General features: G+C 45.9%; 1 non-coding gene across 1 annotated transcript; it reads right to left on the bottom strand.

Moving 5' to 3' along the window:
• Positions 1–10,812: 10,812 nt before the first annotated feature.
• trnak-uuu (transfer RNA lysine (anticodon UUU)) lies at positions 10,813–10,897 on the bottom strand. The gene is given in 2 exon segments: positions 10,813–10,848; positions 10,861–10,897. It is a non-coding gene; the product is annotated as a tRNA-Lys (tRNA).
• Between the last annotated feature and the right edge of the window lie 6,812 nt (positions 10,898–17,709).

Below are 17,709 nucleotides of genomic sequence, written 5' to 3'. Positions count from 1 at the left end.
GTGAGTGTGATTTTGGAATAAGCAGCAATTACCTCAAGGTCACTCTCTGAACTTCGCAGGCAGCTCACAGATTAACATGTTGCCACTCAGGCACAAGACACCTCTTTTCCTTTCCAAAACCTGAAAGCTTTCTCTGTCTGCCTGAGCACGGCTGTTTCACTCGAGCATTTCCCTCTGCTCACCAGCAGGGAGTGCCTTTGAGCAGCAACACTTCAAATCGCCCTCAATTTCAGGCAAAATGGTCTTCGATCAGTCAGTCAGTCAGGGCTCTCGCTGCTCCTCGAGCTCGGGCGGCTGTTGCTTTCCGGTGACCTCGTCTTCCTTCCGAAGGCTCGGGCTCTTCTCAGCATCATTCATGATTACTGTGGCTTCCCGTTCTGCTGTTCCTCACTTGCTGATGCTCGATACCGCCGATTGGAGCAAAGTATTTAATATATTCAGGGAGCGGCAACCCAAGGCAAGATTTCTCTGCTGGTCTTGGAGCAGCTTGAAGGCGAGTGTGAGGCAGGAACTGTGAGGGGCGATTTACAAACAGCAAACGAGGAATTAGCTCAACTGGTGGAGCGCTCACTTGGCCTGTGAGAAGTAGCGGGATCGTTGATTATATTCTCCACTCACCGTTTGTCTTGGGGCAATTATACAGAAACAAGAGTGTTGTCAGTGAGTCCATCGCCCATGGACTTCCTAAACTTCACTGTGTGTTTGGGTACAGAGAGATCAAGGGGCAGCAAATCTTTTGATGTGCTGCAGTTAGCAAAAGTTCTTGATTTTGCTATGCAGCAAAGATGGAAAGATGAGGTGAGAGATGGAAAAAAAGCTTCGTAATCCTTGATGCCTTCTCTGAAGATTGAATTCAGGACCTTCAGATTATGACACTGATGCACTGCTTGCTGCACTGAGAAGGCACTTACCAGGTATGGAGCCAGGCAGCACCACCAAGTAGGACAGCTTGCAAGGTATTGAATGCCATAAAATTTTGCATAAAAAAATCCAAGCCAGGTCGGAATCGAACCTAATGCGTTATCCATTGCACCACTGGCCCAGATTATAACGAATTAGTAGCAGTGGGAGGCAGTGGGCATGGCGGAGGTACTAAATAAATACATTGCATCTGTCTTTCCCAAGGAAGAAGACGCTGCCAGAGTGTCAGTAAAGGAAGATGTTGTAGAGATACTGGATTGGCTAAAAATTCACAAAGAGGAGGTACTGGAAAGGCTAGCTGTACTTAAAGTAGATACGTCATCTGGTCCGGATGGGATGCATCCTCGGTTGCTGAGGGAAGTAACGGTGGAAATTGCAGAGGTACTGGCAAAAAACCTCCAAACTTCCTTAGATATGGGGGTTATGCCAGAAGACTGGAGAATTGCAAATGTTACACCCCTGTTCAAGAAAGGGTGAAAGAAAAAATCCAGCAACTACTGACCAGTCAGTTTAACCTCGGTAGTGGGGAAAGTTCTAGCAACGATAATCCGGGACAGAATTAGCAGTCAATTGGACAAGGATTAGGGAAAGCCAGCACGGATTTGATAAAGGCAAATCGTGTTTAATTAAATTGATACAGTTTTTTGATGAGGTAACAGAGAGTAGATGACGGCAATGCAGTTAATGTGGTGTGTGGACTTCGAAAAGGCATCAGATAAAGTGCCGCATAATGGGTTTGTCATCAAGATTGAAGCCCATGGAATAAAAGGGGCAGTAGCAGCATGGATACAGAATTGGCTAAATAACAGGAAACAGAGTGTAGTGGTGGACGGTTGTTTTTCGGAATGGAGGGAGGTGTACAGTGGTGTTCCCCAGGGGTCGGTGCTGGGACCACTGCTTTCCTTGATATACATTAATGACTTGGACCTGGGTATACAGGGCACAATTTCCAAATTTGCAGATGACCCAAAACTTGAAAGTGTAGTGAACAGTGAGGATAATAAACTGTGAGGAGAGTGATTTACTTCGAGAGGTTCCCAATTCGATTCGGAAATGCAGTGGATCCGTGGCTCTAAAGCAGGCGGACACCCTAAATGGGAAGATATGGAGGAAACATTCGGATAAATGAGATGGTGGCCGGGTATGAGACGGGATATTAAAGACCTTGTGGTGGGATGTGTGATTGGTGCTCGGTGGATGGGGCGCCAATCAACCGGGCTGCTTTGTCCTGGATGGTGTCGAGCTTCATGAGTGTTGTTGGAGCTGCACTCATCCAGGCAACTGGAGAGTATTCCATCATAATCCTGACTTGTGCCTTGTCGATGGTGGAAAGGCTTTGGGGAGTCAGGAGGTGAGTCACTCGCCGCAGAATACCCAGCCTCTGACCTGCTCTTGTAGTATTTATATGGCTGGTCCAGTTTCTGGTCAATGATGACCCCCAGGATGTTGATGGTGGGGGATTCGGTGATGGTAACGCTGTTGAATGTCAAGGAGAGATGGTTGGACTCTCTCTTGTTGGAGATGGTCATTGTCTGGCACGAATGTTACTTGCCACTTATCTGACCAAGCCTGGATGTTATCCAGGTCTTGCCATATGCAGGCTCGGACTGCTTCATTATCTGAGGGGTTGCGAATGGAAATGATCGCTGTGCAATCATCAGCGAACATCCCCATTTCTGACCTTATGATGGAGGGAGGGTCATTGATGAAGCAGCTGAAAATGGTTGGGCCGAGGACATTGTCCTGAGGCACTCCTGCAGCAATGTCCTGGGGCTGAGATGATTGGCCTCCAACAACCACTACCATGTTCCTTTGTGCTAGGTATGACTCCAGCCACTGGAGAGTTTTCCCCCGATTCCCATTGACCTCAATTTTACTATTCAATTTTGTCCCCGTTAATGAAATTTGGAACTACGTGAGCTACCTTCTAATCTCAGGGGACAATCCCTGACTCTATTGAGCTGTTGAAGATACAGGCAAGGGGCTCACAGAGCACCCGTCCCATCTCTTTAAACACCCGGGGGTGGATATCATCTGGACCTGGAGCACAATGCATTTTGAGAGTTCATATTTTATCCAAAGTGACATCCCATTCTATTTTAATATTTATGATGTTATTGTTGACAGCACATCCCACAGCTGGAATCTGAGCCTCATCCACAGGAGTGTAGACTGATGAGAAATAGTCATTCAACAGCTCTGCCATAGCCCGGGAATCTGTCCTGAACTGTCTTTCAGTGGCCCTAAAGCATCTTTAATGGTCTTCTGACTCCTGACGTAGCTGGAAAGACATTTGCTATTATTCTCAGAATTGGGCACCATCTTCTTTTCCAAAGATCTCTGAGCTTCTCTAATGGCTGCTTTTGTCTCCCTCGATTGTGGGTGATATTTGACCCAATTCTCCTGTAAACTGAATTCATCCTGATCCGATCTGGGTTAAATGTAAGACAGTTCGTGGAGTCAGGAATCATTCACCGCGAGACCCACACTGAGAGGTAAAACCCCAGACGGTTCCTTAGTAAGGATTCCTCTGGTACCTCAGCATATCTTTGTCAGCTATCTTACAGTCCACTCCTGGAGGCCCCACTCCCTGAGCCTGCAAACTTCAGCAGGGTCAGTGGTGGAGTTCCGCAGTGGGAGTGATCCCAGAGTAACTGTCGGGATCGCCCCCACCCTGTGGATGGTCCGGATCGTGTATTTTTAGTGATCCTGGTGTCTAACACGCACACATCAATAAAAGCGGGAATTCTGGAAACACACTGCAGGTCCTTCTTTATCTGGAGATCGAATGACTGTTGTATAATTGTACCAGCAGTTAACAGGCTCCTGTGAACTCCTCCCTCTGCTATTTTAATGCAGACTTTAAATCATTTATTTTTAACGGGTTTATTTTAAATGAGTTAACGCCTGCCTTAAATGGTAGACTCAGGACTGTCACACAAACAGGTTAAATCTTCATAGAATAATTACCACAGTCATTTTTAAACTGGACGCCACACAGTGACTTTGCTGTCAGTGAAGAGAGACGAGAAAGACCAAAGTGCCGTTTGCCCCTCTCAGTGTGGCCCTGAAGGACTGTGTCCAGGCTGAAGTTCTGTTCCCACCGGACGGTCCTCCCCCCAGATTGTCCTTTCTGAGCTCCAGTCAGGTGATGCTAAACACTCAGATGGGAAAGACCAAAATCGACAACAAGGTGTTTGAAACAAAGCTGATTTATTTAACAGATATCCAGAATATTAAACTCCAGCCCAGTTATAGGGGTTATTAACATCAGGAGAAACAAACCCCAACTATCAGAATGAACATGGTTCAGTCCTGGATGGGATTAACAGCAGAATCCAACCCCTGCAGTCATATGTGAACTCGCTGGTGTCTCAGCACGTGTGATGACTGAGTGAATCCCTTCCCACACACGGAGCAGGTGAACAGTCTCTCAACCAATGGGCATGCGTTGATGTGTCAGCAGTTCATTTCTGCTTTCAAAGCTCTTCTCACAGTCAGTGAGTTAAAAGGTCACTCAATAGTGTGAGCTCGCTGGTGTGACAGAAGGTGGGATGACTGAGCGAATCCCTTCCCACACACAGAGCAAGAGAACGGCCTCTCCCCAGTGTGGGTGCGTTGGTGCATCAGCAGGGTGGATGACTGAGTGAATCTCTTCCCACACACGGAGCAGGTTAACGGCCTCTCCCCAGTGTGAACTCGCTGGTGTGACAGAAGGTGGGATGACTGAGCGAATCCCTTCCCACACGCAGAGCAGGAGAACGGCCTCTCCCCAGTGTGGGTACGTTGGTGTTTCAGCAGCTCAATTTTTCTTTTCAATCTCTTCTCAGAGTCAGAACATTTACAAGGTCTCTCATCGGAGTGAACTCGCTGGTGTGACAGAAGCTGTGATGACCGAGTGAATCTCTTCTCACACACAGAGCAGGTGAACGGCCTCTCCCCAGTGTGAACTCGCTGGTGTGTCAGGAGGTTGGATGACCGAGTGAATCCCTTCCCACACACGGAGCAGGAGAACGGCCTCTCCCCAGTGTGGGTACGTTGGTGTTTCAGCAGATCAATTTTGCTTTTAAATCTCTTCTTACAGTCAGAACATTTAAAAGGTCTCTCATCAGAGTGAACTCGCTGGTGTGTCAGCAGGTTGGATAACTGAGTGAATCTCTTCCCACACACGGAGCAGGTGAACGGCCTCTCCTCAGTGTGACTGCGTCGATGAGTTTCCAGCTCTGAAGGGTAATTGAATCCCTTCCCACAGTCCCCACATTTCCACGGTTTCTCCATGGTCCGGGTGTCCTTGTGTCTCTCCAGGTTGGACGATCAGTTGAAACCTCGTCCACACACAGAACACGTGTACGGTTTCTCCCCGCTGTGAATGGTGCGATGTTTTTTCTGGCTGTGTAACTGGTTAAAGCTCTTTCCACAGTCAGTGCACTGGAACACTCTCACTCGGGTGTGTGTGTCTCGGTGCTTTCCCACTCACACTGATGTTTGAAATCTTCTCCTACGGATAGAACAGACAAATGTTTCTCCTTCCACATTCAAAGGCCGATGATATTCAGGTCCTGATGAATCAAGTGACTCTGTCAGATCTTGACGTGATCTTTGGTTTGAGCTTCCCTCTGCAAATTCTCCCCTGTAAAAGGAGTTTATAAAAGTTATCACTGTAAGTACAGGATAGAAATTCAGATCAGATAACTTTACTTTCTATGGAACATTATTTCCTCTCTCATTCCTCAAAGCTGTAAATCCCCGTCCCACACACTCTCCCTCCTCCCTGTGCTGAAATCCAAACCCATCGCATCATCTTTCAGTGGCCCGAAACCATGTGAAAGGGTGAGAGAGGAATGTGAGAGTGAATGTGAGAGAGCGCGAGAGTGAATGTGAGAGTGAGTGTGAGAGAGTGTGAGGAAGTGAGTGTGAGAGAGTGAGTGTGAGAAAGTGTGAATACAGCAGTGGGCTCGGTGTGCAGAATGAAGTGGGGCAGGTGGAGCATGTTTCAGTGGGGCAGCAGTGATCATAATCTCATTAGGTTTGGAACAGTTATGGAAAAGGACAGGGGACAGTCAAATGTGAAAATTCTTAACTGGAGGAGGGCAAATTCCAGTGAGTTAAAAATGGATCTTGTCCGTGTGGATTGGAATCAAAAATTGGCAGGCAGAACAGTAATTGAACAGTGGGAGGCCTTCAAGGAGGAGTTGGTTTGGGTACAGAGTGGACAGATTCCCACGAGGAAAGGAACGGCATCCAAAGCTGGAGCTCCCTGGATGACTGAAGATATAGAGATCACCATTTCTCCTTCATTTACAGACGCTCCCTGACCGATCACCATTTCTCCTTCATTTACAGACGCTCCCCGACCGATCTCCATTTCTCCTTCATTTACAGACGCTCCCCGACCGATCTCCATTTCTCCTTCATTTACAGACGCTCCCTGACCGATCCCCATTTACCCTTCATTTACAGACGCTCCCTGACCGATCACCGTTTCTCCTTCATTTACAGACGCTCCCTGACCGATCCCCATTTCCCCTTCATTTCCCGGCGGGTAGTGAGGGGGGGATAATGTTCACTGTTTTATATTCGGGTCTGGGGCCGCACTCGGGGTTTGTAAAGCCTGAGCCTGGGCCTGAGCCCGGACCCGGGCCCCGGGGTTTATTGAGCCTCTTGCTCCGATCCTCTGACCTGCACCGAACGCGCTCCTCCCGCAGCCTCGACTGGCCGCGCATGCTCAGGACACACTGACCGATAATGAGGCACTACTGCGCCTGCGTGCTGAGCTCCACTGATTCAGATAGGGCACAATCTGTACCGCGCTGCATGCTGGGTGATGCAGCCGCCATTGATGATCTTAATATCAGGCCGAAAAACAAAGACATTGGAAGCAGGGCGAGCGCGTTTGGACCAAGGATAATAAAATAAACTGAAAGCCCAGCCCTTCGTGCCATTTAAACCGGCACAAACACACAGCATAGAAGCCCCCGCCCCACATTGGTGAACTCCAGAAAATATTTTTTTCGGTAACTTTTATTAATTTCGTTTTATTAATTTATGCAACTGACGGGTTCATTCATGTTTATTTTCCAACTGCACCTCAGGACCGTCAGTTTCACGATGAACCCCGCCCTGGTGATTAAGGAGATATCCGGACCAATAGGAGCAGCAGGAATTGATTGGAATTTCCTTTTATCGGTGGGGTGCCGCAGGGCTCAGTGCTGGGGCCTCAACTATTTACAATATATATTAATGGCTTGGATGAAGGAACAGAGTGTCTTGTGGCCAAATTTGTTGATGATACAAAGATTGGTGGAAAAGCAAATTGCGATAAGGATACAAAGTATCTGTCAAGAGATATTGACAGGTTAAGCAGATGGGCAAACATTTGGTAGATGGAATATAATGTGGGAAAATGTGAAGTCATCCACTTTGGGAGGAAAAATAAAACAGCAAAATATTATTTGAATGGAGAAATACTACAAAACGCTGCGGTACAGAGGGATCTGGGTGTCCTCGTACATGAAACATAAAAAGTCAACATACAAGTGCAGCAGGTAATCCGGAAGGCAAACGGAATATTGGCCTTTATTTCTAGGAGGATGGAGTATAAAAGCATGAAGTCATGCTACAACTGTACAGGGTGCTGGTGAGACCACACCTGGAGTACTGCGTACAGTTCTGGTGACCTTATTTAAGGAAGGGCATACTTGCATTGGAGGCAGTTCAGAGAAGGTTCACTAGGTTGATTCCGGGCATGGAAGGGTTGTCTTATGAGGAAAGATTGAACAGGTTGGGTCTATACTCATTGGAGTTTAGAAGAATGAGAAGAGATCTTATTGAAACATACAAGATTCTGAGGGGACTCGACAGGGTTGATGCTGAGAGGATGTTACCCCTCATGGGGGAATCTAAAACTAGGGGGTATAGACTCAGAATAAGGGGTCGCCCGTTTAAGACGGAAATGAGGAGGAATTTCTTCTTCTAGAGGGTCGTGAATCTTTGGAATGCTTTACCCCATAAAGCTGTGGAGGCTGATTCATTGAATACATTCAAGGCTGAGTTAGACAAATTTTTAATCAGCAAAGGAGTCAAAGGATATGGGGAAAGGGCGCGAAAGTTGAATTAATCTAAAAATTAGATCAGCCATGATCTCATTAAATGGTGGATCAGGCTCGAGGGGCCGAATGGCCGACTCCTGCTCCTTTCTCTTATGGTCTTTTGGTCAATTGACTGGAGGGATGAGCGGACAGCTGGTCCTGCAACCAATCAGAGTGTGTGAGGGGCGGGATTTGCGGCACTGAATGGGCGTGTCTAAGCCCAGATGTCCCTCATTGTCTGAAGCATCTTTCGCTCCAGGAGAAAACTCAACCTTTCTGTTGTGGCTTGAAACAGATGAAACCAGATGAGGTGGAGCAAACATTTCAACATTTGTTAGAGAAACACATGAATTAAGAACAGCCAACATGGATTATTTGAGATATCTCAAGTCTACTGATAAAGGGAATGTAGTGGATGTTGTGTGGATGGATTGTGAAAAGGTGTTTGACAAGCTGCCGGACAGGAGGCTATTAAAATGAATGGGGCAGTGTGGGTAGGAATCTGTGTAAAGGGCAGAAAACAGAGAGTAGTGGTTAATGGATGTTCTTCAAACTGGAGGGATGTAAACAGTGGTGTCCCCCAGGGTCAGTGTTGGGACCATTGCTCTTCTCAATATAGAGAATGATCTGAGCTTGGGTATGTGGGACACAAGGTGAAAATCTATAGGTGACGCCAAAATTGGAAGCGTGGGGAACTGGGAAGAGGAGTCAGTGACTTCATTGTGACGTGCACAGATTGTCTTATTAATTAACAAGTCTGAGGGTCAGCAACTTTAATATCTTATTAAGAAATATATGAGCAAATTCTTTTTCCTCCACCAGAGTAAACATGCAAGTCCTCCGTATACACGAGATGATCCCGCCCTGAGCTTGATCTCCGGTGTCTCCAGTCCTGACTGACCCTTACATCAGTATCCCCTCACTTATATATCCTGTTGTGATCCATCTCTGTCACTGGAGCTGGAACCTCCCTGATCTGTGGTTTACAAGGACACATTGCTTGTTTCCCAGCAGTTATTTTTCTTCAGTAGCGTTCTCATGACCCCTAAACTACCCTGCTTACTGTTAAATAGAATCATAGAATCAATGAAATTTATAGCACAGAAAGAGGCCATTCGGCCCAACATGTCCGTACCGGCCGAAAAAGAGCTAGCCAGCTTAATCCCACTTTCCAGCTCTTGGTCTGTAGCCTTGTAGGTCACGGCACTTCAAGTACATACCCACGTACTCTTTAAATGCGATGAGGGTATCTGCCTCTATCACCCTTTCAGGCAGTGAGTTCCAGACCCCCACAACCCTTGGGTGAAAGAATTTCTCCTCAACTCCCCACTAATCCTCCTACCAATCACTTTAAATCTATGCCCCTGGTTATTAACCTCTCTGCTAAGGGAAATGGGTCCTTCCAATCCACACAATCTTGCCCCCTCATAATTTTGTTCACCTCAATTAAATCTGCCTTCAGTCTCCTCTGTTCTAAAGAAAACATCCCCAGCCTATCCAATCTTTCCTCTTAGCTAAAATTCTACAGTCCAGGCAACACCCTTGTAAATCTTTCTTGCCTTGTGTATAAAATGTCTGCTATTTGAAAGTCATGACATTGATCAAATTCTGCGTTGTGTTTTCTTGCCATTTGTGTCAAGATTTTGAAAAGATCTGCTGCCTGACACTTTAAATGTTACCGACCTTTAACTGTAGCTCACAGGGTCTTAACAGTCACTGTTATCATTTGCCTTTTATGTATCTTCTTGTGCTCCGTCTCCTTAACAACACCAGCTGATCACAGCAATGTTTTCTTCAAATTAAACCCCAGTGTGAAAAAAATGCACAATTTCAGAGCGAAGCAGCGTGTGCAAGATTGGTGGGAGATGCGACTGGAGAAAATGGGCCTGGGGCAGTGAGAACATCTCTTGAGCATGAAGATATTCAGTATCCGAAGAAGCTGGGAGATGAGGTCGTTGTGTCTATTTATCCCGGTATCTGCAAAATCCATCGTCTCTCAATACCCAGCATCATTCTTCACCTCTCCTGCTTTCCAGTTAAGGTATTTTTTCTCGTTTATTCGCAGTATTTGCTTTGAACATCTAATTCACCGGCATCTGGAGGAGCAGAGGAAGCTGGAGATAAAGTAGTGACAGAAACAGAAGGAGATGGCTCGTGATGGCAGAATCTTGTGTGTGTCAATTGCTTCAAGTGAGACATGACAGTCCTGCGTTGCCTTGCACCTTTCCCAGGAGCTGCACTGATTCGGTGCGTGTGTTTTGGAAATGGAAACAGTTCCACCAGCAGCTTGTGGTAATATTTCCCCTCACTGTCCATTTCATGTACCTGCCGACCCGCACTTGGTGCTGTCATTGTCTGAACAAGTCTTTCGTGTTCTAACAGTAAATTCCATTTTGTGCGAGCAATTTGTCTGGGGCGAAAGTGACAGGGTAGATGCTGGGATGTTGTTTCCCCTAGCTGGAGAGTCTGGAAGTATTGGTTATAATCTCAAGATAAGGGGGCGGCCATTTAGTACAGAGATTTCTTCACTGAGCGGGTTGTGAACCATTGGAATTCTCTACCCCAGAGGGCTGTGGATGCTGAGCCATTGAACAGATTCAAAACTGAGATAGATCGAATTTTGGACACGAAGGAACTCAAGAGATATGGGGACAGGTCGGGAAAGTGGAGTTGAGGTCGAAGATCAGCGATGACCTTATCAAATGGCGGAGCAGGCTCGAGGGACTGAATGGCCAACTCTTGCTCCTTTCGCTGATGTTGGTCCGCTGGAAAAGCAGAACTTGCCAGCTGTTTTAAAACTCTTAGCCTGAACAGGGACTTGAACCCTGGACCCTCAGATCACTACCTGTTTTAAAAGTCTGATGCTCTACCGACTGAGCTATCCAGGCTCGCTGTTAAATTAGTTTCCATCATACAGATTCATGGTGGGACTCTGAATTATCCCCGTCGATGTCGAATTGGGGGGAGTATCACTTTTATACAATTTTCAGCAACGTGTTGAGGAGAATCCTTGTTTCTGTTGAACATGATGTAAGAAACATGGACAGCGAACTCGTGATTTTACAATTCTTCTTGTTTGTACAACATGTCTTGTCATTCGTTCGCAGCAATTAAATAAAACACTTTACCCAATGGTTCAAAAGCTGAACTTGTTCCACACGGGAGCTGGAAAAGGCCTCTCGAGATTTCAGCCGATCAACAATTGAAAGCTGAATAATTTCACCCGTTACACCGTGACACCAGGCAGCAGATTTGCCTCCCGAATTTTCCCTACACGACACTTCAAACCGATGAATCCCTGCTTCACGGAAAGAAGAATTGTGTTTTTGGTTCTTCAGATTTAAAGATGTCGTGCCGGCCGCTTTACCATTTCAGCTCTCGCCAATCGCCCCCTCTCCCTCCTATAAACAAATAAACTCTCACCTGCTATTGCAAGACGGGAGGCCCGAGGAGCCTCAGTGCCCACATGGGGACATGAAGAAGTCGATGTGTTATGGAACCGGTTGTACCTTGAACTCCAGTCAAAATGTTTCGAAGGTTCAACTACTTTAGATGGCGCTGGAGCTCACAACCCCAGCATTTCTCGAGTGTATAATTATTGTAGAAATAACGCGCGCTGACCGATTGCTCCACTGGAGCCGCGCACGGTCTGTGTCCCCAGTGCTCCCATCAAACAGCTTCATCCTCGGTCTCTCAATTATCACTTCCTGATCTTTCCCACACAGAAACCTCCAACCAAGAGGCGATTCGTTAAACATCCGCAGTGATCTTTAAAAGCCGTGGAATCTGAAACAATGCCCCTGAAGAGAAGAACATTTAATTATATTATTATTGACTAAAGGCCAATTTTTTCATGGTACTTTAAGGAGGATTTGGGCAAAGTGGGAGCTGAAATTATGAAACTCTCTCTGGGCTGTCGGTGATTGGAGAGATGGGCGTTATTTCATTTGAAAACCGAGGCTCGGAACTTTCTGACGGAGAAGTGTGAGAGAAGATTGTGGTTAGTGGCAGTTGCCGGGGAGATCGAGAGGAGAGGGAGAAAAGTCAAAGTCACAGCTGTGACAGCTCAAGTGCTCTGCTTATCTGTAATATTTAGACAGTAATGTACAGTACAGGACAAACCTGTTTAGAATGTGACCGTGACACGTGAATGTGACGACACGTTCTTGTTTCTGGGCTCATTGAGGTGGGAGTATAATTCTCGATGCGAGGTTCATATCCCGGAGAATCCCTAATTTAGCCCGGGACTTTTGATCTTGAGCTGCGGTTCAAACTTTTGCGATGAGGGAAAGGAAGTCCCCAAATCACTCCACCTGAATCTCAAGCGCTTTCGGAAGAAATTCAGTTCAAACAATCAGGACTTTAAAGGCACCTCAATGACCTGCACTTTCATTGATCAAGCTTTCTTTGCAATTGCATTCGACCTTGAAACTGCTCTGGTCTTTCATCTCACTGAAGCAGAGTGTGGCCGCTCTGTATCTGTGAGCATGTCGGTGACGAGGTTCGCTCTGATATTGGTCGCTTTCAATTTTTAAAATTTCACCAAACTCAGGGAAAAGAAACCGAGAATCGAATTGTCCCTGTAAGTGATGAATTGAAGGGATTGGTGCTCCAAGCAGATCTGGAAAATGCGCAGTGCGGTCGCTCAGGAATTCCAAATCCACCCTCTCGCCACTCGGCGATCATATTAACTGAGCTTTACTCTGGCCCAGTGTCACCGCGCTGAAATCGAGTATTTCTCCGGCACGTTTCTCTTAACTTCACAGTTGCTGGTTTAAGAGTGAAGACCGGCTCGTTGGATTTTCACTCCTGCAAGTTTCAACCATTCATTTTGGACTGACTGTGGACAACTGTTCTATTGGTCACTGCAATCAAAAAGTTCAGCTCAATGAGTTACTGGTTCAGTGGGTGACTTCTTCACCTGTCTCGGTGGTGCTATCGGTTGGTGCAAAAGTTTGATGGTTCGAGCCCTAATTTTATTTTTCCTCAGGATTCATCGCCTCAAAGTTCCAGGGTTTCAATGTGTGTTTTGTCTGCAAGAAAATGTACCGTGATCATTGCCGGCTGAGCAGGGCTGATATTCCACCATTTACCCTGTTGTCGGAGAGCAGGCACATGAATCATATAAAGGAATGGAACATTGGCTTCACGGAAATCACAATTCATAACCCATTTATTTTAAACGGGTTTATTTTAAATGAGTTAACACCTGCCTTAAATGGAAGACTCAGGACTGTCACACAAACAGGTTAAATCTTCATAGAATAATTACCACAGTCATTTTTAGACTGGACGCCGCACGGCGACTTTGCTGTCAGTGAAGAGAGACGAGAAAGACCAAAGTGCCGTTTGCCCCTCTCAGTGTGGCCCTGAAGGACTGTGTCCAGGCTGAAGTTCTGTTCCCACCGGACAATCCTCCCCCCAGATTGTCCTTTCTGAGCTCCAGTCAGGTGATGCTAAACACTCAGGTGGGAAAGACCAAAATCTGCAACAAGGGTTTAAAACAAAGCTGATTTATTTAACAGATATCCAGAATATTAAACTCCAGCCCAGTTATAGGGCTTATTAACATCAGGAGAAACAAACCCCAACTGTCAGAATGAACATGGTTCAGTCCTGGATGGGATCAACAGCAGAATCCAACCCCTGTAATCACTTTTGAACTTCCTGGTGTCTCAGTACGTGTGATGACTGAGTGAATCCCTTCCCACACACGGAATCATAGAATCAGAGAAAGCTACAGCACAGAAGGAAGCCATTCGGCCCATCGTGTCTGTGACGGCCGAAAAAGAGCTATCCAGCTTAATCCCACTTTCCAGGGCTTGGTCCGTAGCCCTGTCGGTTACCGCACTTCAAATGCACATCCATGCACTTTTGAAATGAGTTGAGGTTTTCTGCCTCGACCACCCTTTCAGACAGTGAGTTCCAGACCCCGACCACCCTGTCCGCTTCTGTGTATCCTCGAACTTTATCACTGCTATCCGGAGGTCTAGGAGACAACCATTCGCTCCTCTATGACATAAATCGTGAATTATACCCTGACCCCGACGAGCCCAGAAACAAGAACGTGTCCTTAAATTAAAGTGTTACAGACACATTCTGTGAGAGGTCTGTCTGTGCGATGAAATGGTGTTTTTGAACAGTCATTCTGATATCGGTTTCCTCCTCAAACCTCAACAAATACCAATTCCAAAGTGTGACTTTGTCGCTAAATTCCACAAATTAGGTAAAAATAATAAGTGACACAAAGCACTGTTGGGAGTTGAACCCAGGATCGCCTGTTTACAAGACAGATGCTTTAACCAACTAAACCACAGCACCAATTCACAGCACCTGTTCCCCACCTCGTCTCACTAATATCGATCAGTGACACGTTACTGTCTGTTCGAGGGACAGACCGTTTTATCTTTGTCCATTTCCCTTGTCCGTTTACCTGTGCATCCTGATACTGCCTGCATTTCTCGCTGTGTTTATCTTTGTGTATCCATCAGTGTGTTGATACACCGATGATTAAGTGTGCTTGTGTTTGTTACATTAAATAAATTAGGGGTTCAGACAATTCTCGCTCTGACATTGGAGAACTATTGAGCTGAACTTTACAGCGAAGTCTTGTTTATTGTGGTGCTGAAACGAAAAAACCGAAGAGGTCCAAAAAGGGAAAAGGAGAAAAAACTTGTGAGGGAAAATAACGACAACAATCAAGGTATTTACAGGTATATTAAGAGAAAGAAGGGTGACTAAGAGTAATGTGGGCCCCTTAAAGACAGATGGAGGTGATACTGTAATTGAAAATCAGGAAATGGCAAAGTTGCTAAATATTTACTTGGCATCGGTCTTCATAGAAAAGGATGAGGCGAACATAGCAGAGAGACGAGGAAAATTGTAAATAAATCAAGGGGATTCAGTGTAAATAAAATAATGGCAGTGGAGAAAATAATGAGATTGAAGATTGTCAAATCTCCAGGACCTGATGTTTACCATCCCAGGGGAATAAGAGGAATAGGTAAGGAACTTGTACATGCTTACTCATGATCGATCAAAACTCTCTTGATTCAGGAATTGTTGCTTTAATTGAAACATTGTCAATGTCACTCCATTATTTCGGATGGGTCGGAGAGATAAAGTTGGAAATTCTAGGCCTATCAGTCTGATGCCTGTTGTGGGGAAGTTACCAGTATCCGTTATTGGGGAAAGAATGACTGAGCACTTGGATAAATATGGAGTAATCAGAGAGAGCCAGCATGGATTTGTAAAGGGGAAGTCAAGTCTAACAAAGCTCGTTGAACTTTTTGAAGATGTAACTAACGTGCTCGATAATGGAGTGTCTCTGGGTGTGAGATGGACATTGACTTCCAAAGGCATCCAATAAGGGACCACATAAGAGACTGTCAACAAAAATTAGAGTGCGTGGAATTTAAGGCAACCTATTGAAATGGGTCGGGAGTTGGTTAGAAGGTGGGAGGCAGAGGCCCGGGATAATAAGGGATGTACTCAAATTGGCCGGATGTGATTAGTTCTGGAGCATCAGCTTTTTCCGATATGTATAAATGACGGAGATGAAGGAATAGAGAGCCGAACACTCACGTTTGTTGCTGACATCGAGTTAGGAGGCGCAGTGAGTAGTGTAGATGGGAGCATAAAGTTACAAAGGGAAATTGAGAGATTCAGTGAGTTGGTAAAACTGTGTCAGATGGAGCTTACATAGAATTACATCGAATGTACATCACAGAAACAGGCAATTCGGCCCAACGAGACTATACCGGTGTTTATGCTGCAGACGAGCCTCCTCCAACCCCTCTTCATCTAACCCGATGAGCAAACTCTAATATTCCCTTCTCCTCTCTGTGCTTATCCAGCTTCCCCGTAAATGCATCCATTCTATTCGCCTTAACTACTCCTTGTGGTGGTGAGTTGAACATTCTAACGCATCTCTGGGGAAGTCTGTTTCTCTTGAATGCCAGATTGGATACATTAGTGACTGGATGATATTCATGGGCCCAATGTTTTGGAGTCCCCACTCCCACAAGAGCGAACACCTTGTCTATGCCTCACCTATAAAGCCCTCACATAATCTTAAAGCCCGATATCAGGTCACCCTCAGCCTCCTCTTTTCTATACAGAAGAGCCCCAGCCTGTTCAAACTTTCAATATGGGGAAGTATATAGTCATCTGCTTTGGACGGAAGCAATACAGATCAGAGTATTTTCTAAATGGTGAGAAGCTCGGAACTATGGAGGAGCAGAGAGATTTAGGGATCGAAGTACAGAAATCACTAAAAGCCAGTGGACTGCGAAAAAATAATTTGAAAGTCTAATGTGATGTTGGCCTTTATCTCAAGGGAGCTGGAATTCAAAGACGTGGAAATATGTTCCAGATAGAAAGCTCTGGTGAGACCCCATTTAAAGTATTGCATTCAGTTCTGGGCACACCCCTCAGGAAAGACATATTGGCCGTGGAGGGGATGCAGCGCAGTTTCACCAGAATGATACCGGGGCTAAAATGGTAACATTATGAGGACAGGTTGCGTGGACAAGGTTTGTATTTCCTCGTGTATAGAGGATTAAGTGGTGATGTAATTCAGGTGTTGAAGGTGATTCAATGATCCAATGGTGGGTCTGTGAGTTGGTGCTGAATCGGTCCCCTTCAGTGAAGAGAGGGTCAGCGGGCGCCTGACAGACACGGCTCGGAACGGGACTCGCTTCTCTCCGGCGGCAGCGGCTGGTTTAGAGAGATCTCTCTGTCTGCTGCTGTTACTCCGCCTCCCGCACTCTGGGAGAACCGCGGAGCTCGGTCCTCATTTTTCTCTTATGGATCCGGCTCCATCCGTTTACTGTTGACGGGAGTGCGTCTGAAACCAAGTCAGTCAGAAGCGGGTGCAAATCACAACATAGGCACAGGCCCAAGGACTGGGGACTGGTTTGATATTGGGTCCTTTTTAAGGGATAGGCTGTAGAATGTTTGTATAATAATAATGATCAGAATTAACTTTGATACAATGAAGTTTTTCTCAGTTATTTCCCATTTCCACCCTCAACAGTTTTATACAGTAACAGGTAACAATGTTTGAGGGATGTGATGTCCAGTGTTGGTGGAATCAGTGTAATTTAACTTGATACATTGAAGAATCTCTTGTCTATCCCAGGCTCTTACCTTAGGTTTAGACCCTCACCTAGTTTAAAATCGGTCACTCACTGATATAAATAAACCAGTAACAATCCCGAAACCTCAGCGGGGATATTTGTTCCGATACTTAGTGACGGTCCCAATTTCCACTGAAATTCTCAATCAGCAAATCCCAGAGGCTGTTTCGGGTTTGACAAACTGTGAAACAGATTGTTTTAAAAGCCGGAAAGAGGGAAAAACTGGTGGTTGATATGAAGTGTTATACATTATCTCTTTCTGTTTCAGATTTACAATTTCTCTTTGTGTGTTACTGACAGGAGAGGCTATAACGGAGCCCAGTGACTGGGTAACGAGCTGCACTGAGTCATTGGCCTGTGTTACAGACCGGCTCGTTGGACCTGCTCATTTCGTGAACTCGCTGGTGTCTCAGCACGTGTGATGACTGAGTGAATCCCTTCCCACACACGGAGCAGGTGAACAGTCTCTCAACCAATGGGCATGCGTTGATGTGTCAGCAGTTCATTTCTGCTTTTAAGCTCTTCTCACAGTCACTGCATGAAAAGGTCACTCAATAGTG

This window comes from Heptranchias perlo, unplaced genomic scaffold, assembly GCF_035084215.1.
Source record: "Heptranchias perlo isolate sHepPer1 unplaced genomic scaffold, sHepPer1.hap1 HAP1_SCAFFOLD_289, whole genome shotgun sequence".
NCBI classification, from domain to species: domain Eukaryota; kingdom Metazoa; phylum Chordata; class Chondrichthyes; order Hexanchiformes; family Hexanchidae; genus Heptranchias; species Heptranchias perlo.
Note: the sequence above shows the minus strand (reverse complement) of the source record. Positions and strands in the feature narration are given on the sequence as shown.